General features: G+C 35.6%; 1 pseudogene; it reads right to left on the bottom strand.

Moving 5' to 3' along the window:
- Positions 1 to 8,154: 8,154 nt before the first annotated feature.
- Positions 8,155 to 8,253, bottom strand: LOC114510454 (annotated as a pseudogene).
- Positions 8,254 to 8,509: the final 256 nt, after the last annotated feature.

Here is an 8,509-nt window from a genome sequence, read left to right as displayed (position 1 = left end):
CACATTGATGTTTCTCTCTCTCTCTCTCTCTATCTCCCTCCCTTCCCTCTCTAAAAAATAAATAAATAAAATATTTAAAAAAATAAAAAAGACTGAAATCTTAACTTTTACAAAAGCATGGATGGGCCTAGAAGGTATTACGCTAAGTGAAATAAGTCACACAGAGAAATACAAAACCATATGATTTCACTTATATCTGGAATGTAAAAACCAAAATAAACAAACAAATGAAATAGAAACAGATTCATAGATACAGAGACTAGACTGACAGTTGTCAGAGAAGAGGAGGATTGAGAGGCTAGGTGGAAAGTGAAGGAATTAAAATATACAAATTGGTAGTCATAGAACAGTTACAGAGTAGATTACAGCATAGGAAATATAGTTAATAATATTATTATAACTATATACGGGGCCAGGTGGGTACTGGAAACATTAGGGGCACCACTCTGTAAAGTACATGATTTTCTAACCACTATGCTGTGCATCTGAAACTAATACAGAGTAACATTGGATGCATATTGCACCTGAAAAAAATTTTTTAATTTAACTTCAAAAATTGGTGTAGAAGGAACGTATCTCAACATAATAAAGGTCACATATGACTAGCCCACATTATTATATAACATGCCATGTATTAACTTAATTATATAACATTATTAAGTTAACATCCACTTAATAATGAATGGTTGAAAGCATTTCCTCTAAGACCAGGAAAAAGACAAAGATATCTATTTTTCCCATTTTTATTAAGTATAGTAGTGGAAGTCTTAGCCAGAGCAATCAGGCAAGAAAAAGAAATAAAAGTCACCTATACCAGAAAAAAAGAATTAAATTATTTTTGTCTGCAGATGACATGTCACTATGAACAGAAAATCTTAAAGACTCCATCACACAAACTATTAGAACTAATAAATATTTGGTAAAATTGCAAGAAACAAAATTAATGTACAAAATCAGTTACATTTCATACACTATTGAAAAAAATTTAAACAGTCCCATTTAAAATAGCATAAAGAATAAAATACTCAGAAATAAATTTAACCAAGGAGATATACTATATACTAACAATTATAAAACACTGATGAAAAAGATTAAAGAAAACACAAATAAATGGAAAGATATTCTGTGTTCATGAATTAGAAAAACAAATATTGTTAAAATTTCCATACTACCCAAGTAATCTACAGATTCAATGCAATCTCTATCAAAATTCCAATGGCACCCTGGCTGGCATAGCTCAGTGGATTGAGCCCGGGCTGTGAACCAAAGTGTCACAGGTTCGATTCCCAGTCAGGGCATATGTCTGGGTTGCAGGCCACGGCTCCCAGCAACCGCACATTGATGTTTCTCTCTTTCTCTCTCTTTCTCCGTCCCTTCCCTCTCTAAAAATAAATAAATAAATAAAATCTTTTTAAAAATTCCAATGGCATTTTTTCACAGAAATACAACAAATAATCCTAAAATATTTATGGAGCCATGTAAGACCCCAAACAGCGAAAGCAACATCAAAAAGGTTCAAAATTGGAGGCATCACATTTCCTGATTTTAAACTATAGTAAATAACTATTGTAATCAAAACAATATGGTACTGGCAAAAAAAAAAAAAAAAAACAGACACATAGATCAATAAAACAGAATAGAAAGCCCAGAAATGAACCCATACACATATGGTCAATTAATTTTTGACAAAGGAGCCAATAATATACAATGCGGAAAAAGGTCTCTTCAATTAGTGCCCATCACTAAATGAGTGGATCAAACAACTGTGGTATATTTACACAATGGAATACTACAGAGCAGAAAGAAAGAAGGAACTCCTACCTTTTGAGACAGCATGGATGGAACTGAAGAGCATTATGCTAAGTGAAATAAGCCAGTTGGTGAAAGGCAAATACATTATGATTTCACTTATAAGAGGAATCTAATGAACAAAATAAACTAAAATGCAAAACAGAACCAGAAGGATGGAAACATGGAACAGACTGGCATGGAACTGACCAGAGGGGAGGGGAGATGGTGATAATGGTGGAAAGAAGGGGAAAGGACTAGTCAAAGAACATGTATGAATGACCCACAGACATGGACAACAGTGTGGGGATTGACTGTGGTAGTAGGGCATAAGCTGGATAGAGGAGGGTAAAGGAGGAAAAATTGAGACAACTGTAAGAGACAGATAAATAAATAAATAAATAAATAAATAAATAAAATCAAGAAAGCTAGATATCCACTTGCAAAAAAAAAAAAAAAGGAAAATGGACCCCTATCTTACAGCACTCACAAAAATGACTCAAAGTGAATTAAAGACAAGTGTAAGACATGAAACCATAAAACTCCTAAAAGAAAACACAGGAGAAAAGCTTGTTGACACTGGTCTTTGCAATGATTTTTGGAGTTTCATTCCAAAAGCAAAGAAAAATAAGCAAAAGTAAGTGAGTGGGTCTACATCAAACTAAAAAGATTCTCCACAGCAAAGGAAACCATTGGCAAAATGGAAAGGCAAGCTATGGAATTGGTGGAAATATTTCCAAACCATATATCTGATAAGGGGTTAATATCCAAAATATACAAGAAACTTCTATAAATCAATACCAAAAACATAAACAATTAAAGATAGTCAAATGACCTGAATAGACATTTTTTCAGAGAGGACACACAAATGACCAACAAGTACAGGAAAAAGCGTTAAACATCACTAATCATTAGGGACATGCAAATCAAGACCTTAATAAGATATCACCTAATACCTGTTAGGATGGCTACAATCAAAATGACAAGGGACAAATGCTGATGAGGATGTGAACCATTATACACTGTGGGTGGGAATGTGAACTGGTAGAGCCACTGAGGAAACAGTACGAAGCTTCCTCAAGCAGTTAAAAAGAGAACTACCACATGATGCAGTAATCTCACTTCTGGATACATATCCAAAGGAAACAAAATCATTATCTCAAAGACATGTCTGTACTTCCAGGTTCATTGCCACATTATTCACAATATTCAAGGTATGAAAACCACCTAAGTGTCTGTTGACAGATGAATGGATAAAGAAAATGTGATGGACACACCACAACAAAACACTGTTCAGCCTTTAAAAAGAAGGAAATCCTGCCATTTATAACAACACGAATAAACCTGGAGGACATATACTTAATGAAATAAGGCAGACAGAGAAAGAAAAACACCATACAGTATCACTTATGTGGAATGTAAGAAAAATGTTGAACTAAAAGAAGCAGAGAGAGTAGAATGGTGGTTATCAGGTGCTGAGGGTGCAGGGAATGGGGACAGGATGGTAAAAGAAAATAAACTTTCAGTTATAAGGTGAATAGGTCTGAGGGGTTGTTGTATCAAAAGGATTACTATAGTTGGTAATGCTGTGCTGATCGTTAAAATTTGCTAAGAGAGTAGAACTCATGTTTTCTCACTCCTCCCAAAAGTAAGTATGTGAGGTGATAGAAGTGTTAATTAACTGAATGGTGGAAATCCTTTCACTATATACATGTATATCAAATCACCACAATCTTATCATTTTTGTCAATTACTCAATAAAGCTGAAAAAGTGGTGGCAATGCATTACAGATCTGAATAATACCTCATAAGTAGAGGCAAAATGTATGACAAAAATAGCACAAATGACTGGGTGGGAGGGGAAGCATTTAAGAATCTTAATCTATAAAATGCTATAACATTATTTTAAGGTAGACTGTGAAAAGGGAAATTTGTAATTTGGAAACCATACAGCATTCACACACACACACACACACACACACACAGAGGCTTTTTTAATCTAATAAATTTAAAAAATTGAAGAAAAATGAAATTTTAAAAATACTCAATCCAAAGAGAAGTGGGAAAAAGGAAGACCAGAAAGAAATGAATAACAAATGAGACAAATAAAAAACAAACAAGTGGAATGATTTAAGCTTAACCATATCAATATTTATATTAAATATAAAAAGTGTAAACCATGGGTCAGTGAACTATGGCCTAGGAGCCAAATACAGCTGACTGTGATGTTTTGTAAAAAGAGTTTCATGGGAACAGAGCCATACCCATTTATTTATGTGTTGTCTATGTAGCTTCAGGCTGTAACCGCTGAGGCAAACATCTTCAACAGAAACTATATGACCCAAAAGCCTAAAGTATTTACCACCTTGCCCTTTACAGAAACGGCTTATTGCCCTTTAGTCTAGATGCTCCAAACTAAAGTCAGGGATTCTCACATTAAAGAAAAATAGCCAACTGTGATCTGCAAAAGAAAATCCTCTCAGTAAGAAGCTCACCTCAAGTATAAAGACATGGGTATGTTAAAAGTAGAAGATAAAAACTGTCATGCTGTATAAGCATTAATTGTAAGCAAGCTAGAATGGCTGAGATAATATTAGATAAAGCAGACTTCACAACAAGATTTATCACCAGCGATAAAAAGGAATATGTCCTAGGGATAAAATGGTTAATTCATAAATTTTTTAAATGTGCATTCCTCTAATAGCAGATTCAAAATGTATAAAGCAAAAATGGAAATGAAATGAGAAGTGGACAAGTCCACATTGTAATAGGAGATTTCAACTCTCCTCTATCAGTAACTGATAGACAAGATAGGCAGAATATCAGTAAGCATCAAGAAGACTTGGACAGCACCATTGACCAACTAGACATAACTTACAGTAACAAATATTCCACCCCTAAACAGCAGAATTCATGTTCAAGTGTCGGCAGAACATTCACCAATATAATTTCCAGTCAGCATAGTTATCAGTAGCATATACCTGGAGTTCAAAAGGGTCATGGGGCGTTACAAGCCCCAAGACTATCATTTCCTTTGCACTTCCTGAAACCCTGTATAGTTTCGGTTGTACAGTGCTGGAAGGGACTGGAAGCTTGATTAGCATCCTGTTGTATCCACTATAATTCCTCTAAAAATTACTCTTTCCAGTTGGCACAGTTGCCCTTGAATTTTATGAGGTGCCACAACACAATCAATGTTAATAGTGGGAGCAATAAAAGTGGTAGACAACAGCAGTCCTAAGAGCCCCACCTAGATGGTTATGGTGACTTCTGTAGTAAGCAGCAAACAAGATCCTCCCTCCCTCTCTCCCTCTCTCTCTCTTTCTCTCTTCCCTGCCCTATTCCCACCAGAAAGTAAGAAGTAGCCCACACTATGGTTGCTTGAATAGACACAGAAAGTGCTCAGTTTAGGCACAAATAAGCCTTGCAGATTGGCATACTCAGCAGGGATGTTCAGGGATGCTCAGAGTCCATGGTAACTGCCTGTCCCAAACACAATAATGAAAGTAGCAGGTTTTAATATAAGAACAGATAGACAAGTAGGTCACGGAACAAACAAGAACTCAGAGAAAGGCCAGGTATGGTGGGAATTTAGTATATAATAAATATAGCACCACAAATCAAAGGTGAAAGGATAGGTTTTTTAGTATCTGATGTTAAGAAGGAAATAAAACTGGATCCCTTAATAGCATTACATATAAAAGTGGAATCAAAATAGATTAATAAAATATAAAACAAAAAATCAATAGAATAAAATGTCAATTTATATTTGTGGTTTAGAGGTAGGAATGATTCTTTATAAAATACTGAAAAGCACAAATCCTCAGGCAAAAATATGTTGACTATAGTTACATCGAAATTAAATATTTTTATTTAATGGAGAAGAGTATGGATAAAGTTACCAGAGTAATTATGAACTATATAAAAATATTTGCAGTATCTAAAATTGCCAATGTACAAATATTCAAGGACTTAATTTAAGTCCACAAGAGACAGATAACCCAAGAGAAAAAAAAATGGCAAAAGCATGATAAGCAATTAAAATAAAACAAACTCCAAGCACTAATAAGGAACTCAAGAGATGTCCAAACTCAGTAGTAAACACAGAATCAAATGAAAGCTATAGTGTAATATCATCTTATCCCTGTTAATTTGGCTAAAATGTAGAATTAGGCAATCCCAACTATCGGTGGAATATAAGGATGTAAGAACCTACATGCCCCCTGGTGGGAGAAGAATGATGAAACCGTCACCAGAGCTGCCTGTCAGCACTTAGCAAATCAAGTTTGCCCACACTCGGTGACCCAGCAAGTACACTCCCAGGTATGCGGCACAGAGAAATTCCCCCACAGACCTACAAGTGAAACACATAAAGACCCATCGCCTTGGTTACTGTGGTAGGAATTCAGAACAATCTGAGTGTTTATCACTGACTGGGAGAGTAAACAGATCGGTTTGGGTGGATACACATAGCGTTTTATTGGACATTAAAAAAATGAACTAGATGTTCACAGAGCACCATGGATGGCACTTCAGTGCTAAGTAAAAGAGGTACAATCAGATCTATAATTTTCATAAAATGTAAAAAGGCACACAGAACAAAACATATTTTATACGACTTAATACAGTCAACTAACACATATGAAGTACGTTAGAATGCTTGTCAGTGATGAATGAGGAGAACAAAATTTGAGATGGGACAAGTGAAAAGAAAGAAAGAAGACAGAGTGGAAGGAAAGGAAAGAGAGAGGGAGGTAAAAAAAAAACAAGTTCTTTCTCTTTTCAGTTTGAGGAAAATATCCTCAAATGGAGGTAACAACATAAGAAAAAGCGTACAGCCAGGAAAGCTTAAGTCTGTAAAAACCAAGGCAAATAACCCAATTCGAATAGAACAGCCAAGAATTTTAAGAGGAGTAGCAGTAGCTAAGCCTGAAAAAGCAAGTTTCTAGGCTTTGAATTTGGACTATTTTTATTTGTTTTTATCTAAAAAATAATATGTAAGATTTACTAATAGGTAATACACAGATTTACTCCAGAACTCTGGCTTACACCTGAAAGTATTTGGGATTGCTATGGAAGAAAATGTTTTCAAAGAACTAAAATCTCTGTCATTGCTCCTAAATCTACCCAAATCTCTTCTGTGTTGAGGCAGCTAACATCCGTGGGCACTTCCTATGTCTCCGTGATGTCACTTCCTTTTGTAGCTATTAGCTCCCTGCAGTGTCTGCACTTTACTCAACCCAGGCTTTCTGACAACAGATGTGATTTCCAGCTGTGTCTATATACCAACCACAGCAGGCTCATTAATAACAATTATTAAGTACTCTATGTTACAAATTGAGCCGGTAGCAATAGAGAAAACATCCAGTCACTTGTTTTATGGCCTCTTGTCAGAGCTAACTGTAAATTCCCATTATCTCAACATTATCAACACTGCAAAATAGATCTAAGCATAAGTGATAAATAAAACTTGCAAACAGCTCAATCATTCCAGAAAGAACAGAGCATAAATTAACACTCGACGATATAACATTATATATGAACTTAAATAATAGCTTAGGCCCTCCTGTCAGCTAATTATGCAAATTATTATTTTTAAGACGTTTGTTTGTAGTCGCACGGCTGGTTCATTCATTTAGACATGCAATTAGAAGTCGATAAGTATGCAGACGGTGCACTGCCCTCACACAGCCCAAGAGTTCCTACTAATGATGTATGAAGAACAGTGAAAATGAAGAGAGAAAAGTTTCAACTGAGAGAATGTCTCTTAGGATTACAGGGAGTAGGGGAAAACACATTTTCTCTGAGTACTATATTTTATAGAAGAAATCATTAAATTGGGAAAGATTAATAGAAGAGGAGCCACAAACTGTATGCATTATTGGTTCCTGGGTGGAAGCCCATATGGATTTTCAGTCAACTGTAAAAATATTTACTTAGTTATCACTCTGTGTTGGGTCCAAGCTGTCTTAAATGATAAAGACAGAACAGAAAGATAAACTGAACACATAAATTTAATTTGTAATAGCAAAATAGCCAACAAACACATGAAAATTGCTAAAACTCACAGAGACATGCAAATTAAAACCACAAGATAACTATTTTTCATGTTTGAAAGTGAATTCTAGTTTTGGGAAGGAAGCAGTGAAAGAGGAAGTCTGATCGTCTGCTAAAAGATACCTAAAAGGATTCAAACCTAGAAAGCCCTTTGGCAGTATCTACCAAGACTTCTAAAAGTGTCCCTTACTGTTGTTCAGTTGAGGAATAATTGACATATAACATGGTATCAGTTTCAGGCATATGACATACAGACTTGACACTTGTATGTATGGCAAATGATCACCACCAGAAGGCTGGTTAACAACCAAACACGCAGAACACTTCACCGACTTGCATGCCATCCTTGTGCAGGGGCCTGCTAATCTCCGCATCGTCCCAGTTTCAGTTCATGTGCTGCCAAAGCAAATGCAAGTGTCCCTTACTTCTGAGGAATAATTCAATTTTTGGAAAATTAATTAATTACAGACTTAGTACATGAAGTTTATGACCTTGAATTTATAATGGCAAAAGGACAGTAAATAACCAGCTCCATCAGGGCAGGCAGAGACTAGCTAAAACAGCATCTGCAATGCAACGCTTAAATAACCCATGGCCCACCCACGCGGTGAACTGCCGTGCCGCCATCAAACATTGTTCTGTGAAGATGAGATGATTTAATAGA

Source organism: Phyllostomus discolor, chromosome 13 (genome assembly GCF_004126475.2).
Source record: "Phyllostomus discolor isolate MPI-MPIP mPhyDis1 chromosome 13, mPhyDis1.pri.v3, whole genome shotgun sequence".
NCBI classification, from domain to species: domain Eukaryota; kingdom Metazoa; phylum Chordata; class Mammalia; order Chiroptera; family Phyllostomidae; genus Phyllostomus; species Phyllostomus discolor.
Note: the sequence above shows the minus strand (reverse complement) of the source record. Positions and strands in the feature narration are given on the sequence as shown.